Here is a 26,194-nt window from a genome sequence, read left to right as displayed (position 1 = left end):
TTCATGTTGCCTAAACCACGAGTAGCATGAAACAGGGATAGGCTAAAAAAAAAGTCTAGTTTTTGGAGAAAACTAAACCTAAAAAATGAGCTGTGTGAGAAAAGAGGAGTTGGCTTAGCATCTTCCTCCAGCTTCTGTCTGCCCTGCTCAGCTGATTGATAGGTCTCTCCTGCTTAATGTGGGGGGAGGGGGCACAAGACTTTTCTCCATATAGTGTAGGTTTATATATAGAAGCCTGCACGTTGAGACTAAAGGCCCCTTTACATTTAGCGATGCACCAGCGATCCTGACCACGATATGACCCGGTCAGGATCGCTGGTGCATCGCTAAATGGTCGCTAGTGAGCTGCCACACAGACAGATCTCACTAGCGATGCAGCAGCGCTCGGTGGTCGCTCTTACCTTTCAGACGTGGCGAGGGTATCCGTCTTCCTCCTGCGTCCATGGCTCGCTCGTTGGTGCCAGCAGGAAATCGGCGACGAGAAATGGACCAGGTCGATCTTGCGTGATCAGGGATAGCCAGCGGGGGAGCCCGTCGGAGGTATCACATGTAGCGATATCGCTATGTGTAAAGCCCCCTTAAGGCTAGGTTCACACCATATCTGGGCCTTTTTTCTAAGTGAATACTTCTAGCGTGCCAATAGACTATCACTGGCCAATAACAAGTGAACGTTCACGATCTATTTGACTGGAATAACCTTGTAGTGCTACTTCTTATAAAGGCATGTTCACAATATAGTTAGAGGTTGTCTAACATTGGCTTGTTGTCATCTACTGAGTACTTCTTTAAAGGGGTTGTGCAGGCATAGGGTACAAGTCTACAGTCACTCTGTGACTGCAGACTTGTGACTCCTCAGTGTGCACAATGTACGCTGTCAGGATTCTCCAATGCGGATGACCACAAGTATGTGATTCGCATACATGCGGTCACATGTCAACTAGACGTCTGCAGCATTGCTCAATACAAGTGGAGTGAGACTAGTTAGAATGTGGCCAAAAGTATACAAATTTCAAACTTGTTGTCATGCTTCTGGCGCCGGCAGCGTAGAATCCTGACAGCGTGCACTGTGCCTGCAGATTTGTACCCCAAGCCTTGTATAGTGACTGCAGGCTTGTACCCCAGCCTGGACTACCCCTTTAAGATTTTAATTTCTATAAATACTGCATTACCTCCTTGTAACCTGAAATCTGTCACATATTAGAGTTTATGCCCTTTATGCCAAATGATAGTGTTTAATATCAGGAGCGAGGAAAAATGCGCTGAAAAATGTGACGTGGTGGATTCTTCATGTGTAAGCGAGAAGATTAGCATGTTTTAATCATGAGGATGTATTTGTTATGCCTTTGTGCGGACAGACTTTGTAATGCCACTTTTGTCTCAGATAAAATTCCTTACAGTTCAATTTGCACAGGGATCAAGCGTTCCTAAACGAAAAGACACGCTGATGAATTAATTGCTGTAACCCGGCCGCAATCAGTTAAAGGAAGAAGATAACGAGGGCTTTGGACTGAGCAAACTTGGCACCCGCAGCAAAGTTCCCCAGTGAATCAGGCGCCTGTGTTCAGAAGGCATCTCCGAGGCTTGGGAAAATGGGGACACCTAGTCCCAGAAATGCATTCCCCCCCTTTGAGGAGGACTTTAATGCTGTTCTTCTCTCATCTTCTTGCAGCTGCTATTAATTTCACAAAAACTGAATGTTACCATGTGAGCGGGGGGGGGGGGGTAATAAAAGAAAGCAGAAGACTTACAAATGGGAAAAAAATGGGCCATTATTATCAATTTTGAAATGGGAAATGGACACAAACATGTCTAAGCATTGACACAAATTTTTCACAATTTTTCACAATGGATTAGAGATGTTTAGCACAGACAGCACGTGGATTAACGTTTAGTATTGAGGGTTTAATACCAGCACTAGGCAAAAACATTTTCCCATATACTTGAATTTGTGCTCAACCAATATACATAGAAAAGAATATAAATGAAAAGATATATGCTGAAAAAAAATGAAATTGCACTCACAGGTGCATAAAAACTCAGCAAATTTTATTTTCCAAAAATGTAAAAGTATAGCATGGTAGCATATGGAGTACTTCAATGTACGAGCAAGAATCGTTTCTTCGGGAAAGCGCTTCTTCCTGGTCCCAAAAACAAGACCAATGTTATTGAATAGGGCGATTCAGATAAGAGTTTTTTTTAACTGTCCTTGCATGGACTAGTCTTCTGTGCGTTTCAGATGAGACTCACCTATTTAAGTCTTCGGGGGCAAAAATAAATCCTATACGGATCATCTGTATTGCATCCCATTTTTAAAGAAACATTCCAATTATTAACATAAGAAACTATATCTAATCTTCTCAATTTTTTAAAAAATGTTGACGTATAAAAACGGATTCCAAGCGAATGTAAAGACTGAATACACGGATGACACACGGATGGAATACAGATGACAATACGGATGAAAATCCTGGATGAAAATTGGACGATTTTTCATACGCTTTTCGAGGCCTCCAAAATAGGGGCACAAAGTTCTAAGAGGATCCTGCGCCAGAAATCCCAATGTGCCATCCATATCCTTGAATATACTGTAGTCTTTGGCTATAGGTTGCAACTACGGCAAAATTCAATTATAGAGCATCATAGACTTTTAGTTAAGGCTGAATATTGGGCAACTTCGTGAGAATCACCATCCTAGAACAGATCATCAGGCCAAGATTCAAGAGGCCAATGACAATTCTGTACATATTTGTTATATCTGTCAGCAGTGACAAACTTGTTGCAAAATAAAAAATTCAAGTTGAAAATAATGTAAACTGGAGGAAAAGTGCTAAATTCGGAATTTTAAGTAAAATTTTGGTATTATGAAATTTTTTTCATAGCAAAACGTTCATTTACAGACACAAGTTAATCAAGCTCAATGTACAACCTAACATGTTGTTCCTAGCAGAAACCCCATGAGGCAGATGCTAATTGTCCCATAACCTATGTGCACACGGAGACTTTATGTGAAATTCTGGAGCAGAACCTCCCAAAGTTTTTGAGGAGTTTTTCATTTTTTGAGGAGGACTTGACGATTTTCCTCTTAGTTTCTGCTCGAAAAAATCCTTGTGCACCTAGCCAGCGGTGGTACACAAACTCTACAAAACCCTTCCAAAAAATGTACCTATATTTTTGTTCAATGGAAAAGTGGGTATATTACTAACTTGTGTTTTTCCACACAACACTATGGATACACGTTATGAAACTACAACCAAAGATCTTGCAACAGTGCATCACTTTAATAAATATGTGACTATCTTTGTATCTTTCTATCGACACAGGGCAGATAGCCGGTGGCAAGTTCCCCAAATGTGGCATAATCTATTCATATATTGTATACACGCATGTACCTAAATTAATTTTTGGTGCAAATGATGGATAATTGCAGAAGGTCTGAAACTGTCTAAAATATCATGACTGAAAACGAATTGTAAAATAAACCTAAAAACCACACTCTAAGTCTACATTAACCCACTATTTAAATGTAAATTAGGCTTTTTGAACAAGGGAACAAGCAGATCTATGATCTGAGCCTCAATGTACAGTCTCCATTGTGTCTCATGAAAAGAACAGGTGCACACCTAGAATAATCATAGTCGTAGAACAAGACGAGTTAACATTTATAACCCCGTATGAATGTGCGCCCTAATGTTTGCAGTATATTAATGTCACCATTACCCACAAAAGAAGCACACGTTACACACCGGACAACTGCAAACACACCATACACAATGCTGGGGCTTTCACTCGCAATGACAATACCTTGAATCTCAACTAACTTGGAGTTTACGAGGGCTCTCTCGTCTCCCTGGTTCGAAGTTCTCCTTGTGGATGCATCCCACCAGATGTAACGAGACAAGTGGGGTGTTTCTTTGTTAATATAGTCTTTTAGGCTGGAAAATACTTCAAAACATTTTGCAACGGCGTCAATGTATGTAGACTGGGTAACTTCAACCTATGATCTTGAGGCTTTGAGAGGACAGCAGAGGTCTCGTATAGCTTTGGAACCAAGCCCTTCGAGCGCTATACCTGTAGGCTGCTTCACCGACATCAAACTAAGGTGTAGGATGAATAGAGATTTTTTTTCCTCCTCTATCTCTTTCTCTCTCTCCTATTCTGCTATCACCAAAGAGTAAAATAGAGGACGTTTCATCTTTCACATGAAAACTTAATAACGTTTTAACAGGAGGGAGATCGCCTTTCCTACTGCTATTCAAACACGAGGGGGGTGCGAGGGGACTAAAGACAGAAGTAAAATAGTTTACTATGTAGCAAGGCAGAAGGAGAAGGCACTTTACGCACTTTTTGTCCTTTGATGTCAAAGATTGTGAGATCTGCGTTTGTGAAAAATCAGAGAAAAGCCGACAAAAAGAAGAAAAAAGTAAAAAAGAAAAAAAAATGATTGTAAGGCAGATCGGGTAACATAGCACCTCATCACAAGTCTTTCAGTAATACAATCTATAGATAAAGAACCTCTAGAGTTACTTGTGCATATAGACTTTAGCTCTGTTCTTTCTCGACAAGCCCGGGCTGTTTGTTTTATATAATCTAATAGCTTGGTTTACACTGTTTGAAGATGTAAAAAGATGGGAACGTCTTGATCATCTCTTGTAGGGGGGTGAGACGTATACAAAAGTGGCATATATTAGCTGGAAGTTTGGGTTACAGCATTCCAAAATGATTTCCTCACTAAAGGGACGGTAGTGAAAGACCTACAAATTAAAGGACTCCCCCATACACATTAGATGAAATGGCAGACGAATGATTGTTTATCCATGCCCCAAACACATCAAAGACAACATCGGCCACTTTTGGATCTTTTCGAGTGATGATTCAGGCAGTGCTGATCAACGGCCCAAAAAATCCAAATTGGTGTTTTCAACAACTACATTTGTTAATAATTACATCAATTGTTTGTCATCCATGAAATCAACCATTTTGTTCAAGTTTTCTCTAATGAGCAGGTTCTCTCCAAAGACAAAGTCCAAGACGATTTTGCATAAAATATGATAGTCAATTATCGAAGAAGAACTTTTTATAGTTTTCTGTAACTGGAGATAATGGTGATCATGGTTGCAGATACTGTTTTTGAGCTTAACATCAGAACATTACAATCTTTTTGTTTATGGCCATCATCATTTGACTCTTTCACGCTAAAGATCTTCCATGCCTTAAGACAAAAGATTCTCCTGTACCACTTCTGAGACTCGTCTTGGGGCGTCTCTCCATCTAACCTCTAGTACTATCCAAAATAAGTCAAATTCAGGGCGCCAGTGTTATTCCCAGAGCACCAAAAAATCTCTTATCAGTTTAAAATGATGTTTTGCCCACAAATGGCCTTCGTCAAGGCATATTGACTGTTTTTCAGATTTTTACGACAATAGATATTTATAGCCAAAACGTCTCTTTACATACTTTTTTTATGTGTCTGATCACAAAAGATTTTCGTGTGCTGGGAATAACCATGTTATATCTTGGATTTTCCTCAAATGTCTTCTAGGGTTAAAATTCTAGTACTCTATTTAATGATGGGTTGTATGATGAATGTCCATTTATAGTAATTTTAATCAAGTATGAAAATGAATAGAAAATATGAAGAAAAGTTAGGACATCCAGATGTGCATTTAGTATTAGGTCTGGTTTATAGCACTTTTAGTCCAATGTTTGTAATGTAGCCCATACTATTTCTATTCATTTCATATGTGCCCTCCACCCCGATTATGTCATTTCATGGGGTGAGGAAATACTTAAGTATTTGTGGAAAGGAATCGATATGGACAAAAGGAAGAAACACATCCCAAACACTTTAACATTTGTATTTCTCATGTGATGGGATTAATTTTTTTCATTCAATCCGTGATGGATATGACATGTCAAGTTACACAAACTCATTTAGAATTACATGTTTAAGGCAGTGGCTTTGGTGGCGTTGGATGGCTGCTAAAGAATGGTCAATATTGGCATCTAAACCACTACATCATCCTAAGCAATCACTAGAGATGGTTAAGAAGATTTACCACCAGGCATAACAACATGATAATTAGATCATCGAAAAAGGTACCAAAGATTATGTTTAGCCTCCAAAGGCACTTAAAGGAGACAATTACAGAAACCACATTTCACATACTGTAAAGCACTGCCAGAAATGGCCACATGGCATGACTGACTACACAAGAAGACATTCCACTTGGTTACCTGGACCTTACCATAGCTTATGCCTCTAGATCGTGTGTCGTGACTACTTCTAAGGCAGTGATCCCCAACCTTTCTTATCGCAAAAGTCAAATTTTATTCCGAGAGATGGTCACAAGTCACATTCAATGAGAAGAAACGGTAGGAACTCCCTGTGTGCCCATTTGAAGGTTATAATTCACTTTGTTTACGCTTATAAAGTAATAATAGCCACAGTGGCCCTTTCTACAGTAATAATGGGCCAATGCCATCTTATAAAGTAATAATGGCCCCATGCCCCTTATAAAGTGACAACAGCCTTGGTGCCCTCATTTAAAAAAATAATAGCCCCAATGCCCTGTTATAAGGTAATAATGGCCGATGCCCCCCTTATAAAGTAATAATGGCACTGGCGCCTTCTTATAAAGTAGTAATGCCCCCTTATAAAGTAAACATGCCAAAAGTGCCCCCTTGAAAAATAAATTATAAACAATAATGACCCCAATGCCTTTGCATCAAGTAATAATGGCCAGATACCCCTTATAAGGTAATTGTAGCCTCAATGCCCTCTTATAAAGTAATTATTGCCTCAGTACCCCCTTGAAAAGTAATAAAGCCTCAAATGCCCCCTTATAAAGTAATGGTCTGAGCAACGCTTAAAAAGCAATAATATCCCTTTAGTGCCCGTTTAAAAAGTATCAATGTACCAAGTGATCCTTATAAAGTGATAATACCCCAATATGTGGTTCACGAGTCACTGTTTGGGGATCACTGGTTTTAAGGGCTCATACACATATCTGTAATACAACTAGGTACATTAAATGGCACCCAAATTATCCTTTGCCTCCTGCAAAAAGATTACTTCCACTATATGATGCCATACTGCACACTATGCATTGGCACAGTTCAGAGCCCCAAAACTTCATGTTCCACCGTAAACGCTCCCATGGATACAATCTTCTAGTGTTCACCAAGCCTAAAGTTAGTGTTGATTAATATGACTAAACTGGAGATTAAAAAAACAGAGTTCTGTTCATGCTACATGCCTCCATTAATCGGAAAAGTTGGCACCAGGTAGTTGGAAGAACAAGGCGAAGAAGAAGACCAGCAACCTTATGGCTTGATACTATCAAGATAATGGCGGTGAAGACCCTAGTGGACCTATCTAGGCCTGTACAAATTCGATCTTCCTACAGAGCGTTCATCCATCAAGTCGACATAGCTCAAGATTGAGGTGAAGGCCATTAATAATAATAATAGTGCTATTTGAAATCAAAGTGATACTTTCCTAAACAACTACATTATAAGTCAATGGCCTCTGTTGGTCACCGATTCAATTACTCATATCCGGCACTGAATCATGGCTTCCATTAGAAACAGAAGCCGTAATGCTAATGTGAAAATACTGTAATTAATTTATTTTAAGGACATGTGGAAATTAAACCGTAAGATATAAGAAAATAATATTAGTGATACGTCAAGCCTTCTACATTGCTAAATCAGCTCAGCCCATGTTTATCCATGGAAAGACTAAGACCAATGGAAAGGAATGAGATTATGTGACGTCTCTGTATTTCCTTTGATAAACACATGGCTCAGGCAGCAAAAGGTCATTCACATCTTCAGCTTTTCACATTTTTGTTGCTCCGACACTGTTCATAAGTTATGAAACGGGTAAAGCCCCAAGTCAAAATATGGAGACCAAAGTTTTTACCTAAACAATGGAAACTGGAATGCAATGGAAAACATTTCATGTGTCGCGAACATAAAATGACTTTTAGCGTATGTCCATATGGAGGAGTTATCCACTGAGGAATTTCCACAGCAATATTCCATAGCAAAGTCCATGATGACAAAATCTACACTAAGTTGTGGCAATTTCGCTGCAGATTCCAGTCTCCCTGGCAAGGTGCTCCTGTGCAGGCGTACTTCTCTGCTCTGACTAGTGCGCCGGGAAAGGTCAAAGAGCACCAGCACATGCGCACTTCAGTACTTTATTCTGCCCTAATTAGGGCAGAAAAGTCCACTTGCACAGGAGTGCGATGCTGGGGAGACTGGGTGGATAATGCAGAGTCACGTCATTCACAAGATGCAAGCAACAGGGCGGTGATTGTAAGAAGATGGGGGGCGCCAAACCAAGACCTCCAACAACCCTCGGACTGGACCGCCCCGCAGTTGAGTATAATAAAAGCTCTTTTTCTTCTCTTTCAGTTTGGGTTGGTAGCAGATATACAGCATTATAAAATTCTGTATATCAGGCCTGAAAAGTGGTGACCGTATCTCATATGGGTCAAACATGGTTACAAGGCCAGGTTAATAATTGCATTTGAGCCTTTTTTGTCTAGTTTTTGGTGTTTTTGACCTATTTTCCAATTGCACATTATTTTTCTTTGAATTTATGCCTTTTTTTAAAGTCTATTTTATATGTGTCTGCCTGTTTTCCTTTATTATGCTTATCATTGTGGGATAATTTGGGGCTCCCGGATGTTTTCAGCTGATTCATCAATTGCAATGTTTTAAAAATATGTATTTTTTTGTGTACTTGTGTAGGAGGAAGGGCCCCCGCCGAGTGTCCGGGCCGGAACCAAGGGGACGGTCATCTAGGTTCCTAGGGGGTCTGTTTCCAGAGAGCAGAGTTAGGAGACGGACCGCTGAGACTGACAGCACGGTTGGTGGAGGAGCCTATATAAAAGGGGCAGAGGATGCCAGTAAGAGTGAGTCAGCAGAACGGGAGAGAAGGAGCAGGAGACCGTGGAAGCGCCAGGGAGCGAGAACCACGAGCGGTAACCAGAGAGGAGGACAGCAACAGGAGGGAGACTTACGGTGGTCTGCAGGGAGACGACACCGAGCCGACCGACAGAAGACCACTACTTCACTCCAGCCCACGGCCGTTGCCGCCTCACTCCAGCTCGCGGCTACGGCCTGCCGCCTCACTCCAGCTCGCGGCCTGCCCACAGCCACCTGCGGCCGTTGCCGTCTCACTCCAGACCGCAGTTGCGGCCTGCTCGCAGCTACCCGCGGCTGTTGCAGCCTTGCTCCAGTCCGCGGCTGCGGCCTGCCCACTGCTGCCCGCAGCCGCTACCGCTCCACTCCCGACCGCGGCTGCGGCTTGTCCATTGCTGCCCGCAGACGCCACCAAACTGCTCCCATCCGTGGCAAGGGCCATCGCCCACTGCGGGTTCCCTAGTGCAGCCACTGGCTGCGCCGGTGTCCTACCAACCGCCACTCAGCACTGCCACTGCCCGCCCCTGTTCGGGGGCTGCGGCTGCGACTCTCCCACTCCTGGGCGGTATTCCGCTGCCTCTGCTGGGGGACACTCCGCCAAAGAACTTTTCTGGGTCTGTTGTGTCCCTGCTTCACCTGGGCGTCGGAACGCCCGAAGACTACGCCAGATCCTCAGCAGCTGGGCCCAGCGGCTGCGACGCTGAAGCACCATCGTCCGGGACACCGAGGGACGTCCAGACGGATAAGTGACACAATATAACTAAGGACCCGTAGTCGGCCATACCGCGGACCTATAGTGACCGTCCATTGCCGAAGTAGTCGTGTTCTCATAACCAGTGTTTGCTTGTGTTGGGTCTCTGCGAGGACAAGTTCTGTTATCTTGTTTGGTTGCTTAGGATAGCCCTACCGGCATCAATCTATAAAAGTTACTACCTAAAGTTCAATCCGTCTCACGTCTCGTCACTGCATCCCGCGTACCTGCCATGACCACACTTGTAAAGTGGTTGTTGTTGTTGCCTAGAGGTACAAATTTGCATTCACTCCGAGCACTGTGAATTTTCACCTCGAGCGGGCGGTATTTCGATTTGCACACTCCCGGCCACATTTCGACTAGACGTATCTGACCTTGCTAAATTCACTTGTATTGAGTGGGACCATGCACTTCTAGCTGGCATGTGACTGCATGTATGCAGATCGCATGCTTGTGGTCATTCGCCTGTCAGCTTCTGGCAATCTTCACATTGAGCACTGTGGGCGCGGTGAGGATAAACAAGTATGCAATCGCAACCCCTTTAAGATATACAACATGGCCAATCACTTTAACAAAATGGCATGTACACTTTCGATAATTCCTCCCCATGTGCCATATTTAATCTCTGAAGCCAATTGAGGGGTTTCTTATATCAGGACAACAGCTTTATCTGTTTGAATTTTTGGTCTGAACTACACTTGAGTTGCAATAAAAGTCACAAAAATAAAAGATTTTACAGTCTTTTGCCGGTGACCACAGGTCAGCATAGTCCTAGCCTAACAGTCATAATCTGTTTAGTTGCCAAAGGCAATAAGGCTAAAATTTGCCATGTAGGCCTCATGTGTCACACTCTGCTTAACCATGTTGTCCATAGCAACCAACTAGAGCCTAGCTTTCACTTCTAAATTTCACAGGGAAAATGAAAGCTGAACTCTTATTGGTCGCGAAGGGAATCAAGGCAGCGTACATTTTTTATATATACGGTAACTCTCAAAATTGCCGATAGCGGCTCCTGGCAGGCTCCCAGCTATAAAAGCCTTTGTCATTCCCCTAGTAATGAGCCCTTAAAACTCCAAGTGCTAGACAAATGTATGAGTGACCTTAGGAAACAAGGGGGGGAAAAAACAAAAACAGATGGCTGGTTATGAAGGAGACACATAGCAAATTCCCTCTAGTCTTGCCTTCTAAATGAAGCCTTATAAACCTACTCTGAAAAAAAGCAACTTTTATATAAAGTTAAGCAGCGTCTTATCCCCAAAGTAAAAATATGTCCCACGTAATGTTTTTTTACAGACCGAATAACAACGCAAATGCAAGATCATCTGGAAAAAATGTATTACTGAAAGAGGAGAACTAAAATAGAAGCTGAGAAATGGTGTCAGACTGGCCCAAGGGAGGACCAAAGGATCCTCCGGAGGACCCAGGGAACCGTCACTTTCACCATCTACTGCAGTTAGGGATAAATTGTAATGAGGGCAATATGTGCTACTGCCTGGGGCCACAAGCTTCAGGGGGGGCATGGCAATGTTGCTCTTATTATAGTCTTTTCTGAGAAACCACTTTGCAATATAGGACCCAATTTCCATGTGCATTAACACAGGACCAAATGACCCAACAAGTGTATTTCAACCAATAGTTATACTCTTATGCCTTCTGTCCTTTCTTTAAATCACTTTTTTTCATTGAATTTTAATTTGTGCCAAATTCTTCAAAACAGTGCACGTGGTTCATGAATTTTGAACACTGATGCGTTTTAGTTTTTACTTTTTGTGCATTTTTTAGAGCAAAAAGTTTCACAGTACACTAAAAGTCGCAAAAATTGCTCAAAAATTTCAGGCACAAAATAAAATCAGAGTAAAGTGCCTTTTCGAAACAATTTGATGAATGACGGAATCATTCGAAAACTTCTGGAAACACCAAATGGCAAACATAGAAAACCACACATAAGAAATAGACTTTAAAAAGGCGCAAATTCAAAGATGATTAAGACGCTAATGAAAAATAGTCGAAAAACACCAACAACTAGACTAAAAAAGGCGCAAGTTAAAAAAAGTATTGGCCCATTTCAAAACCAGGCGAAAAGTAACAAACACTGGACAAAAAAAGGCCCATATGTAATAATGAATGGTGAATGAATGAATAGTGTTATAAATTTCGGCAATAAACCGGTGCCGAAAAAGGTACTGCTAAGGATAGGTTCACACAGTTTTTAGGAAGGGGGAAATCAATCAAGTTTTTCAGAATGACTTCCATCCGGAAATCCTTTTATTAATTTTTGGAGATTTTTTCTTAAATCATATTCTAAAGTGGTTTTGAAGCTTTTTTTTTCCCATACTGTATTGTGACACATGGCGACTTGACAGTGGAGGGAATCCCACTAGGCATCTTATCTCAAAGAACAGATATGTCATTTTTTAACTTTTGTGGCTAGGTTTTTAAATCCTAGATGGAAAAAGAAACTCATAAAACTTTTATGTAAACAACAAAGTAGATTTTCCATTGAATACAATAGCGTTTTTTAAAGCGCTTTTGGATTGGATCGGCTTGCGTATGGAATGGGATGCATAAAAAAGAACAGTAGAGACCCTACCCACTTGGGCAATGTTACTGATTTGCATTGGTGCTAAAGAACTTAGATTCATTCCTCTTTTCCGTAGCATACAGTGGAATGTAAAAGTTTGGGCACCCCGGGTCAAAATTTCTGTTAGGGTGAACAGTTAAGCAATTTGAAGATGAAATGTTCTTTAAAAGGCCTAAAGTTACAGATGACACATTTACTTTTTAATTTAGGCAGAAAATATATAAATTGTCATTTTATACATATGAAAAATTACGAAAAGGAAAATGGTCCGATGCAAAAGTTTGGGCATCCTTGGATATTTCCGTTCTCAGATAACTTTGAAAAATTAAAAAGGAAAGAAACTAGCTCACCCTCCCATCGGTTTCGATCAGTCCAGGAGTCCGTGATCAGCGCCACTGCAGCCATTCAAGCAAGACAGAAACGCGTCTGGTTGAAGCATGTCTGAAAATAGCAATTTCTTCCCCATGTTCCCCCATTTTTTTACATATCATGTACTGCTGTTATACATGTCTCTGGTACTTCTCTGGATACCCATCTGGTTTTAAATAATTTTGAATAAAAAACCATAAATTTTATCAAGACGTGCCGCACTGGGAGCTGGATCATTTTGCCTTCATGTCTCAGATAACTTTGACCAAGGTTTCAAACCTTAATTAGCTGGTTAGAGTTATGGCTTGTTCACTATCATCGTTAGGAAAGGCCAGGTGATGCAAATTTCCCAGCTTTATAAAAACCCAGCCGCCTCTAACCTTGTGCCAAAAAATCAGCAGTCATGGTGTCTTCTAAGCAGCTGCCTAGCATTCTGAAAATGAAAATGTTGGAAGCCCACAAAGCAGGAGAAAGCTATAAGAAAATAGCAAAGCGTTTTCAAGTTGCCCTTTCCTCAGTTCAAAATGTAATTAAGAAATGGCAGTTAACAGGAACAGTGGAGGTCAAGATAAGGACTGGAAGACCAAGCAAAATTTCAATGAGAGCTGCTTGTAGGATTGCTAGAGAGGCAAATCAGAATTCTCATTTGACAGAAAAAGACCAGAAAGTTTTAGCAGAATCTACAGTTGTGGTACATTGTTCTACATAATGTTCAGACACCTGTATCATGATCATGTCAAGGGTTAACATTGCCTGGCCTCATTTTGGATTCAGATGCTATTTCTTCCTGCTGCGTCCAGCAGGCCATGTCAGTTATATTTTCTGCCTACTGGTAGTACCCTGATTTGTCCTCCTGCTGTTGCTGACTTTGCCCGTCTCTGTTTGTCCCCCACTCCCTGTCCTGACTCAGTGTTTCCCTATCATGTTTAGGACTCCCTCGGCTTGAACCCTGACCTGCTGTTTGTCTCTTGTCTTTGGCATATCTGCTTCTGACCAGTACTGACCCATTTAGCTTGCTTCTGACTCTGTGTTTGTTCATTCCTTTGGTACTGCGCTACAGACTAATATCGACTTGGTTTGTTTCATCATTCTGCTGCCACCTGGTGGCAGCCTCGCTGCTGCACTGCAGGTCTGCTCTTGCTGTGTGCAGTCCTCCCTCCACTCTATTGCCATCTAGTAGAGGAGCTTGCATTTACCTCCATAGCAGCAGCGTGACAACCTGCATAAATATGGCCTTCATGGAAGAGTCATCAGAAAAAAACCTTTCCTGCATCCTCACCATAAAATTCTGCATCAGAAGAATGGAAAAGAACATCTAAAGAAGCCTGATGCATTTTGGAAACAAGTCCTGTGGACCGATGAGGTTAAAATAGAACTCTTTGTCCACAATGATCAAAGGTATGTGTGGAGAACAAAATAGAATTTCAGGAAAAGAACATCTTGCCTACCACTAAGCATGGGGGTGGATCAATCATGTTTTGGGGTTGTGTTGCTGCCAATAGCACGGGGAACATTTCGTGGGTAGGGAGAAGAATGGATTCAATGAAATTTCAACAAATTTTTGATGCAAACATAACACATCTGTAAAAAAGCTGAAGGTGAAAAGAGGATGACTTCTACAATGTTATCCTAAACACAAGTCAAAATCCACACTAGACAACCTCAAAAGGCGCAAGATGAAGGTTTTACAATGGCCCTCACAGTCCTCTGATCTGAACATCATTGAAAATCTGTGGCTAGACTTCAAAATAGCAAAGGATGCAAGACGACCCAGGAATCTCAGAACTGGAAGACTTTCCAGGGAAGAATGGATGAAAATCACTCAAACAAAAATTGAAAGATTCTTGTCTGGCGACAAAAAGCATTTAGAAGCTGTGATACTTGCAAAAGGGGTGCTGCTAGGTACTAACCATGCAGAGTGCACATTTTCATTTTATATATATATATATATATATATTATATATTATATATATATACTGAATGTATGTATGTATGTATGTGTTTATCACCAACCAATCACAAAGCATCATTCATTTTACCAGAGCTGTTCAAAGGAAGCTGAGCTGTGATTGGTTGCTATGAGCAACAGTTTTCCTTGCAACCAATCACTAAGCATCTCTCATTTCACCAGAGCTGGTTAAAAGTAGCTGAGCTGTGATTGGTTGCTATAAGCAAGTTTTCCCACTTGACAACACCTCAGCAGACACTGACATTGTGGGAGAAATCTAGCATCCCCGGGAACATAAGCTCCTAGCCATTGTCTGCCCCCCAGAAAGGAGCACGGAGCACACGACAGAAATGAATCCCCGTTTTGGTACTGACCCCAGGCCTTTCTTAAAGGGATCTGCGGCATGGAAGGCAGGGCAAATCCATCCATTGCTTTGGTTCTGACCCCAGTCCTGTCTTAAATGGATCCCCGGTATGGAAGTCAGGGCAATTGCCTTCAAATGCTCTGGTACTGACCCCAGGCTCTCTTAAAGGGATCTCCTGTACGGAAGTTAGGGCAAATCCCTCAGCGCTCTGATTCTGATCCAGGGTTCTATTAACGGGATCATTGGTATGCAAGTCAGGGCAAATCCATCCAGCGCTCTGGTTCTGATCCCAAGCTTTCTTAAAGGGATCCCCGGTATGGAAGTTAGGGCAAATCCACTCAGCGCTCTGGCTCTGACCCAAGGCCCCTCTTAAAGGGATCCCCGGTATGGAAGTGAGGGCAAATCCAATTTGCACTTTGGTACTGACCCCAGTCCTCTCTTAAAGGGATCCCCGGTATGGAAGTCAGGGCAATTGCCTTCAAATGCTCTGGTACTGACCCCAGGCTCTCTTAAAGGGATCTCCTGTACGGAAGTTAGGGCAAATCCCTCAGTGCTCTGATTCTGATCCCAGGGTTCTATTAAAGGGATCATTGGTATGCAAGTCAGGGCAAATCCACTCAGTGCTCTGGTTCTGATCCCAGGCTTTCTTAAAGGGATGTCCGGTATGGAAGTTAGGGTAAATCCCTCAGCGCTCTGATTCTCACCCCAGGCTTCTATAAAAGGGATCACTGGTATGGAACGTTCCACTCAGCGCTCTGGTTCTGACCCCAGGCTGACGGGAAGATGCGGGATATTAGGGGTAGTAGTCCGGTGGCTCTGGCTGACGGGAAGATGCGGGATATTAGGGGTAGTAGTCCGGTGGCTCTGGCTGACGGGATGATGCAGGATATTAGGGATAGTTGTCCGGTGGCTCTGGCTGACGGGATGATGTGGGATATTAGGGGTAGTAGTCCGGCTGCTGTGACGGGATGATGTGGGATATTAGTGGTAGTTGTCCGGTGGCTCTGGCTGACGGGATGATGTGGGATATTAGGGGTAGTAGTCCGGTGGCTCTGACGGGATGATGTGGGATATTAGGGGTAGTAGTCCGGCGGCTGTGATGGGATGATGTGGGATATTAGTGGTAGTTGTCTGGTGGCTCTGGCTGACGGGATGATATGGGATTTTAGGGGTAGTAGTCCAGCGGCTGTGGCGGGATGATGTGGGATATTAGTGGTAGTTGTCCGGTGGCTCTGGCTGACGGATACTGTGGGATATTAGGGGTAGTAGTCAGGTGGGTTTGACGGGATGATGTGGGATATTAGGAGTAGTTGTCCGGTGGCTCTGGCTGACGGGACGATGTGGGATATTAGGGGTAGTAGTCCGGTAGCTCTGGCTGAAGGGAAGATGAGGGAAATTATAGTGAAAGTGGCTCTGAGGAGTGGGCGGGGCTCTACACTCAGCTTTATATATATATATATATAGATATAATCATTATAATTTGTTATAACTAACCGTAGTTAGTTACTATGCCCGGGCAGCACCGGGTTCTTCAGCAGTATTGCCTAAAATACAAAGGAAATGTCATCTCTAACTTTAGGCCTTTTAGAGATAATTTAATCTTCAACTTACGCAACTGTTCACAGTAACAGTAATTTTGAACAGGGGTGCCCAAACTTTTACATGCCACTGTATGTTTTAGCACAACTATGAAGAGGGTCATGCCACCTTAACTTTTCAATAGACCATCGGTCAAAAAGGGTCCAAAACCCTTCGAATTGCATCATGCAATGTGCTTCATCATGTGGTTACAGGTCAGAGCCTCTGCACACCAGCCAACCTAATGAGATGCAGGATCACTCATAACTATGCAAAATACAAAACAGCTGGCACGTAAAGTAGAAAGAAAGGGATCGCTGCAGACTAATCACACGTCCTTCTTGTCTGATTGTCGAGATGGTTTTATGAATGAAATAAAAAGCAAAGGGACAAAGCTGAAAGCAATTTCGGGTGACATTACACTACTCGTTATTCATAGAACACCCATCTTTGTAATTTAATCCATGAATGGCGAACTCCATGTCCATCTGGTATGCGAATGTATAGCATCACATTGTATCTGTGCACAGTCAATAGCTGCCTACAATGGCTTGGTCTTATTATTTACCATCTACAAATTACTTCTATAAAAAGGGAATGAAAGATAAAACCTATTAGTAGTAGAGATGACCAAATTGATTTCAAAGACCCTGATCCAGCAGCCACATTGGTGCTCCGTGACAGCTGCACTAGAGCCCTGCAAACTATTCTCGCTGCATTGTGGGACTGAACATTACGTATCAATGGAAAACCTCTTGAATAATAATATTAAAAATGCATAAATAGCAATTTCCTCCAGTTGTAAATTATGTAATGTTATCATATGAATCACATCTTGAAGGAATTTGTCAGCTAAGCACCAGTGACATTTATTTTCCACTATTAAGTAGTGGTCTGAAATACACATTAATTTCCATCCTAAAAGCCTATATAATACTGTAAACTATTATATTTGCTAGTATACTTTAATTAAAAGTTCCCTATCCTTCTCTCACTACACTATCTAAGTGTGATGTGCACAATGACAGTGCACTCTTTTGCTGACAGTCTATGTGGGAAGATGAACACTCAGCTTGCAGAGACCTGAGCTGCCCCCCGCAAGTGATGTGATGTCATTTGCGGGGTTGGCGCTGGTCTCTGCACATCTTGTATTCTTACAATTTGCACTAACAGTGATCTCTGTTGCTGATTTGTTACTACTGATCTGAGCCAGCAAGAAAGCACGCTGTCATTGTGCACATCGCACAGTGACAGAGCAGGTACTAGGACAGCCCCTGAAAAGAAGGTCACCCATGAAGCTCCATTTCAGGGAGGGGGCAGGGGCTGCAGACTCCGCCCCGATTGCGCTTCATTTGCGTATTATAGTATGCACTGGGATTCTCAATTAAAAGTGTCATTTAAAAGGAAGTTCTAAAAAAAAGAAACACAGTTATTGAAGTTAGGGAAGGATAAGGAATATTAGAAAATAGATTAGATTATGGCATTTAGGATGAAAATTAATTTGTATTTCGGACTACACCTTTAAGATGATGATTAGAGAATTCTTAAAAGGGTATATGTATTTTTTTAATCTAATCATGTGACTAATCTAATAAAATTATGTCTTACAGTTTCATTATTAATTTTGTATTTGTTGCTATAACTTTTTGAGATTTTTTTTGTTAACTCTCAAAAGGAACCCGAGAACAAGTCTGACATGTCCGTTTTATTGAATACTCACATTCCACTTGTAATCACAGTTCTGCAACATTACATTTTAGAACGTTGCACTGTGCAGTTCCTCCATTACTCCTCCTTGAAAAATCTGATTAAATTGACAACTGGGAGTTGCCGTATCATTTAGGAGTTTTCATACACAGTCTGGTATAATTAACACTGATTGCGTAGAAAATAAAAAGATACAAACGCACATAGGGTAAATAATATATTTTAAAAGTGAAATCGAAGGGGGTGTGGGGGTTGCTTCCCTGAGTGCGTTGTGTACGTCACAACTCCAAAAATGCCTCAATTGGTAGCAATCAGTTTTCCGAATTGTTATTTTATGAAGACTTAGAACTGCCCAGTAACGGAGATGCACAGAACAGCTACATCGACGAAATAGTGACCGCCGCTGGGTACTACACATCCACCCCCTATTGATATGAATAGTGGTAAATCTGCGGTACCCAGTCGCGGCCATTATACAGTCAGCGGAGCTGTGCTCTGCAGCAAGTTCTGGCAGCTGCCAAAACTTGGAATAGCTGATAGGTGGCGGTTCAAGGTGTTGCACCCTCACAGATCAAAAATGATTGACCTAACCTAGACCATCGATTCTAAAATCCCAGACAACCCCTTTAACGGCCATTTTTGAGTAGTGTAGCTCAGCTTCTATTCACTTCAATAGGAGCTGAGTACCCAGGAATAGCTACTACACATTGTACAGAGCTATGCTGCTCCAGTAGGGTTCCCACACTCAGCATCCCCACCGATCTGATATTGATGACCCATTGCCATTATCGGCTTGGGCAACCCCACTTATTCTTCTTATTAGAAGATGCTGTAACGGGTGACCTAGTGCCAGATTCTGCACCATATTTCAACTGCTTGCAGCATGATACCCTAATATAATTTTTTGGGGGGGCCTTCTAACTTAAAAGGATTATCCAAAGCCTAGAACCCCTTGGATACATTTTCTTCTTTCGGGAAGAAACTTTAGAACCAATCTGTTCCAGTTACTTCTATGCTCTCATCACTAAAAACATTAATAATAAGAGTTCATGCAGAGAGTAAATAGTGTTTACGTTTTGATACATTCTGTAGATTTGCAAAATCAAGGTCCAGTTTTCTAAACTGAGAACAAGACGGGCACGAAATGGGCGACACCAGCGACCCTATATTGCAACCTGCCTGTGACATTATAGAAATCACAATCCGACATGTACAACTCCTGCTGCCATTCATTGTCAGCGTGTTGCCTTCCTGTGCTGCATCGCCTCATGTAACCTTTCTTACAACTGTATTTACATAACACAGTAACATCAAGTCATATAGGCAACAGTGCGGATTACATCCGACACCAAGAGGCGTTTGTCAAGGATTTCCAAGGAAAAAAAGAAAAAATAACATCAGCCAACTCAAAACCAATAAGTCTCTTTCATTTCTCTGCATTCTATTCCTTGATATAAAACAGGTTCCAAAACTAGAACCAATGTTGGACGTATTCTTTCCAAATACAACCTGACGTCTAAGACTTTTTTACGGTCCAATCCAAGTTTCAAAATTTCTTCTGATATCACTAAAATTAATTGGTTCCTTACCTTATAATAATCTAATTTCCAGATATTTTACCATATTTTTTGACCTATAGAATACACCTGCTATCATGCCGTAAGGGCTGAAAGGCAGCGGTAAACGGTACGTGTGAGCGATCCTTTACAGTTTAGGATTCTAATATGATAAATTATCAAAGGATTAAGTCAAGGAGGTGACGGTAACATTGCAAATGATTTCATAATCGCACAAAAGTTATCACATCCGATTGCCAAAGATCTAGATCATTAAAAATGCAAAGTGTTCTAAAAGATTTGTAAAGTTTTGAAAGTGTATCATGAAAGTTTACTACTGGTCATCTACCAAATCTTTCCAGGGTATGAAATAAACATTGTATCCTTTGGGATGTGCTGTATTTTGCACCCATGACTGTAGCTGGCCAGTGACTGACCTACAGAGACACATGGAGATGAATTCAGCAGGCAGGAATTCATCTGATAAACACATTACATTAGATTCCATTCACCCTGGACAAGTCCTAGAGAAGATATATACACAGATTACAAGCTTACCTTCCTCCAGCAGTAAGTTCTTCAGTCTCCCAGGCACACATGTGATCAGGGACATACAAGCTGCAGCACTATTATCTGTGTCTTCTGCCACTCCAATAAAAAATGAGACTGCAGAATACAAAAAGGTAGATGAAAGGGCACCCACTGCCCTGGTCCTGTGTGCACCCTGTTCCCTTTCAGGATACTTTAGTGCCAAAACTTTCAGAAAGAACTTGTATCCAAAGCAGGAAGAGAACAGTCATTCTTGCAGGCTGGAGGGGAGTGTTTCTTAGGTTCCTTGCGCTGAAGTATATAAGGCTGGAAAGTAACAAGCACAGGCTGGATTACACCACCTCCCCAGCTCCCTGTGCAAGTCCAGTGCTGCACTATGCCTAGTTCTTTGCAGATGTCCACAGAGAACTCTCTGACTTCCACTATGCACCCTTCACAACTCCTTGTAGATGTCTTCTATGCCCCCTTTCCAGATCCTTGTACTCCACTTGCACCTTCTTTTGGTCTTCTTCAGTCTCCAGATAAAGTCTTCTGAACACCTTCATCAGTCTCCAGATAAAGTCCTCTGAACACCTTTAATCTCCAGATAAAGTCCTCTGAATACCTTCTCCAGTTTCCATAAAAAGTCCTCTGAAAACCTTCTTCAAACTCTTGAACAAGTTCACTGAGGACCCCTCCCCAAGTCTTGTAGAAGTCTTCTAAGTACTATCCCTAAGTTCACTGAGCGCCCTCCTTAGTTCATTACACAAACCCCCTTGAGAAGTTTCTTTAGCTCCTTGCACAAGTCCTCTGAGCACCTTTCTTGCTCCCAAATATCACTTTTGTGATCAGTCTCCGTGAGCTCCTCCTGCCCAGTGCTGGTCCTGTTTCTTATTTATATATAACTTGATCCCTGCGGCTTCCCTTCTGCCACATGTGAGTTGAAATTCCTAGCAGGAGGCAGATATACTTTACTCATACTCAAATTCTCATTTTTTCATTCTTTACCAGTGATGACGTGTCTTTCCACTCCCCTTTTCTAGATAATTTCACCCTGATAATAACACCCAGGCCACTGGGCAAAATACCTGGGTGGATCTGCCTTACATTTGCACTGCAGTAATGCCTTACACTTTATGCAGTATATTCGTATAGTGCTGCTTGTTGTCAAGTATTGCCAAGATGATTATTCATATGACTATTAAAGTTATGCGTATTGTAACCTACAAAACTATGGTATTTACTGTAATTGACATAGACGTAACTATATAATCATATTATAATAATTAACCTCATGTAAAAGGTTTATGGGACCAATTCACTATCCAAGTCCTGTATCTGGCCAAAGCTGATTGATTTGGTGGCAACCACTTGTAATTATATAATGATATAATAACCTCATGCTGTAAGGTTTATGATGAGATCAAATCACTATCCTAGTTCTTTATCTGGCCAAACCTGATTGACTTGGTGGTACCCACTTGTAACTGGGCTCATGTTTTTTCCAGAACCGCCTTCCCCATGCTACAGTGCACCAAGGATGGAGATAATTATTTCCTACATACTGTACTTTATATATTTATATTCAATTACTATACTAGCACTAGATACTAATTAGGAACAATAATTACTGGCTAGTTCTGGTGCCTTTAAAACTGGGTGGACCTCTAACATTTCATATGATGTTCTACTAGAGCTACCCCAAGAACTTTACTCAATTTTCTTCCTGGAAAATGATGGCCATTATAATGGGTACCATAACAGGAACAAAACAGACCCCATTTTTAAGGGGTCCTTCAGGTGCTTTTTTATACATCATATAACGGATCTGGCCTGGGCTTCAATTCCAATTTTATGTTCCTAGAAAGGAACAAAGAAACGAGATTTCCAAACATTAGTGTGAATGTAGCTTTAAAGGGGTGCTCTAGTTGGAAGGCGTTATGACCCATCCACAGTATATGTGGTACCTTCTAGATGGGGGTGGCCTGGTCACTGAAACACCCAAGGATTGCCAGAATGAGCCATTTTTATCCCTATTTGAATGGAGTAGCCACTGCTCCATTCATTTTTTATGAGACTGCTGAATGCTGTACTCTGCTTTCTCCAGCAGTCACATAGAGAATGAATGGAGCAATGCTACTACATTCTAATGGGGATAAAAGCGCTCCATTCTGGCAATCTTTTGGCGTTTCAGACATTTGACTACCACCCATCTAAAAGGTACTACAAAGGCTGTAGATAGGTGATAACGTCTTCCAAATGGAGCACCTTTTAGGCTCCATTCACACTAGTGTTAGGCAATCTTGTTCCTTATTCCTTTCTAGGAACACAAAATTGGAATTAATGCAAAGAGCAGAACCACAACATGATGGAAAAAAGCAACACCTAAAGAACTCCATTATAATGGGGTCTGTAAGGTTCCCATTGCGGTGCCCATCATTTTACAGAAAAAATAGTAAAATTCTGTGTTTGAGCATGTGCACTGCTTCTACTTTTCAATAGAGACAAAAGTGCCCAGTTCTGATGATTGGTGAGAATGACAGAAGTCAGACCAACGACTTTTTTAGAATTATTAACTATCCAGAGGAGAGATCATAACTTCTACCAACCAAAATAAACCGTTTAATAAAGTAGGTTTCCAATTTTATTAATTGCACAAGGAAATGTTCAACCATGTTTCAATTCCTCCTCATTTTTAAGTTCTCAGCTTGCTTTCAGTGAATGACAATGACGAGTCATCCTTGATTTTCCTGCAGTTCGCCTGCCCTGTTACAACATCAGTACCTGCTCATAACATGAATATTTCTATAATAATATATCAGGAAATTGCAGAATATTTTCATTATATTCTACACAATTTGCTTCTAATATATAAATGTAGGTTCACTACTGACCTTTAAATACAATTCTATCAAAATGTATTCTGCAAAATTGCCTATGGCTTTCAATGCCGTGGAGTATTCTGGGAAATGACATAGAAATGACCTATATATAGTATATACAGAGTAAATTGTTTCATAATCCCTTTGTTTTTCTAAAAAATAACATCACCCAAATAGGTCATATTGATAAAGACAGATGATGATGGGGCAGGCTTGAATGGCGTTGTTAATAGTGGTGAATATGGAAAATCAGTGTTCATCAAGTTTGTATATGTGACAAAGCATGCTCAAAAGAGTAAGGAAATATTAAAATGAAGCTCCGATTTTGTTCCAAAGCCGTACAGAACTCCCTAAAGGGGTTTTCCTGTGTCTCAAAGGAGGGGATAAGTCCCATAGGTAGGGATTGAGAGAAAGGGAATTTCTTGATTTTCATTTTGCAAAGCAAAATATCCAGGGGCACTCCAGTCTAGGGGAGATACTAGATCTCCAGCTTGTTTGTGCTGCCTCTCTATTTGTAGGAATACAAACACTTTCTTTGTAGAACAGTGGTTAAGCAGTTCCCATTTAAGGTAGTGAGTTGGCAATCAAACAAAAGGAGTGCACTAAGCAAGGTATAGAGCCTGGAAGGCTGAATCCCGCGGAGTGCTCTGATCATGCTCAGAGCACTTTAGCCTCACTTGCATATGAATTAAAATATATACTTTTTTGGGTCATAGAGCAGCAATCATCCTACCATTTATTACATGATCGTGGGGAACCAATTGGAGCCAAGTTGAGCAGCACTCAAGCAACTCAGTTAGGGTATATCTGCAAAGCTCTAAGCTTCAGACAAGTAAGGGAGTGAGGTAAATTGTGTGTGTGTGTTGTGGTCTCTAGCAGAGAAAGCATAAATCCCATTGCTCGCAAAACAGTACATATTTAACCCTTTAGTGGCGGCAAAGACGCAGGGTGCCACAGATGCTCCTACTCAATATTGAGCAAAGGGTCTAAATACTTATGACCATGTGATATTTCAGTTTTTCTTTTTTAATAAATTTGCAAAAATTTCTAAATTTCTGTTTTTTTTTTCAGTCAAGATGGACTTTTTTGAATTTACCAAATTGCTGCAATGAAACAAAGAGTGAAACATTTAAAGGGGTATGAATACTTTCCTTACCTACTGTATGTCACCATTTTCCAAGACATTTTCTTTTTTTCTGGGTGAGGGCTTATTTTTGGTGTCCTGAGCTGACGTTTTTATTGATACCATTTTGGGGTAGCTATGATGTTTTGATTGCCTTTTTTATTGCAATGTTGCAGTGTCCAAAAAAAACCCATACCGTATATACTCGAGTATAAGCCGACCCGAGTATAAGCCGACCCCCCTAATTTTGTCACAAAAAACTGGGAAAACTTATTGACTCGAGTATAAACCTAGGGTGGAAAATGCAGCAGCTACTGGTAAATTTAAAAAGTAAAAATAGATACCAATAAAAGTAAAATTAATTGAGATATTAGTAGGTTAAATGTTTTTGAATATCCATAGTGAATCAGGAGCCCCATATAATGCTCCATACAGTTCATGATGGCCCCATAAGATGCTCCATACAAAATACACCCCATATAATGCTGCATAAAGGTTAATAATGCCCCCATAAGATGCTCCATAGAATAATATGCCTCATATGCTGCTCCATAAAGGTTATGGCCCCATAAGATGTTCCATAGATTATGCCCCATAAGATGCTCCATAGAATAGGCCCCATATGCTGCCCCCATAAGATGCTCCATAGATTATGCCCCCATATGCTGCTCCTATAAAATGCTCCATAGATTATGCCCCCATATGCTGCCCCTATAAGATGCTCCATAGATTATGCCCCTATATGCTGCCCCTATAAGATGCTCCATAGTTTATACCCCTATATGCTGCTCCCATAAGATGCTCCATAGATTATGCCCCAATATGCTGCCCCCCTATAAGATGCTCCATAGATTATACCCCTATATGCTACCCCCATAAGATGCTCCACAGATTATGCCCCCATGTGCTGCCGCTGCTGCATTTAAAAAAAAAAAATTACATGCTCACCTCTCCGTCGCTAGGGCCAGGTGCCGGTGTCACTGCTGGCACCTGAGATATTCACCTGTCCCCCCGGTCCATCACTACTTCCTGCTGGCTGGCACATCATCTGTCAGTGACATTCAGACTGCAGGGGGCACGGCGCGCACTAACCACGTCACCGTGCCCTCTGCTGTCTGAACGTCACTGACAGATGATGTGCCAGACAGCAGCAAGCAGCGATGGACCCCGGACAGGTGAGTATTGCTATACTTACCCATCCTGGCACGGTCTCTGTAGCCCGCGATCTCCCTTCCTGCTTTCAGTGGTCACATGGTACCGCTCATTAAACTCATGAATATGTGCATATTCATGAGTTTAATGAGTGGTACCATGTGACCGCTGAAGGAAGGAAGGGAGATCGCGGAGAAGCTGGGGGCTGCAGAGACCACACCAGGACAGGTAAGTATGACCTGACACCCCCGCCACCCTCCCCCTCCAACCCCCTGGTGTATATGACTCAAATATAAGCCGAGAGGGGGACTTTCAGCCAAAAAAAATGGGCTGAAAATCTCGGCTTATATTCGCGTATATACGGTAATTCTGGCGCTTTGATTCTTCTCGTTACATTGTATTAATTTTATATTTTTCGAATGCGGCAATACCAAATATGCAATTTTTTATTGATTTATTTTTAGTGGGACAAAAGGGGGTGATTTGATTGTTTGTGTCTTTAAATGTTTTTTTCATATTTTTTAAAACTTTTTTTGAAGCTGTGATTGTCCGATCGCCTGTGCTATTCACATAGCAGTGCTTCAGCACTACTATGTATAGCAGAAATCACGATCTCCTATGAACGCCGATCACGAGCTGGCACGAGGGTCTTCACCAGAACTCCTGCTGTCATGACAACCCATTGGCGCTCCGCAATCATGTGACAGGGGTGCCGTTGGGC

At 41.7% G+C, this 26,194-nt stretch overlaps 1 protein-coding gene across 2 annotated transcripts in view; it reads right to left on the bottom strand.

The window, feature by feature from the left end:
* LOC141085533 (neurotrophin-4-like) overlaps nt 1-26,194 on the bottom strand; it is a 252,865-nt gene that overhangs the window by 148,641 nt on the left and 78,030 nt on the right. Inside the window, exon 1 of one of the 2 annotated variants that reach the window (XM_073570962.1) lies at nt 20,347-21,257. The exons of the other annotated variant lie outside the window; for it this stretch is intronic. The gene's annotated coding sequence lies outside the window, so the exon portion shown is untranslated. Of the gene's footprint in view, nt 1-20,346; nt 21,258-26,194 lie in introns of those variants that run through there. 2 annotated transcript variants of the gene reach the window in all.

This window comes from Dendrobates tinctorius, unplaced genomic scaffold (assembly GCF_039654945.1).
Source record: "Dendrobates tinctorius isolate UK_male_01 unplaced genomic scaffold, ASM3965494v1 ptg000028l, whole genome shotgun sequence".
Taxonomy (NCBI): Eukaryota; Metazoa; Chordata; class Amphibia; order Anura; family Dendrobatidae; genus Dendrobates; species Dendrobates tinctorius.
The sequence above is the reverse complement of the archived record's forward strand: the minus strand, read 5'-3'. Positions and strand labels throughout refer to the sequence as shown.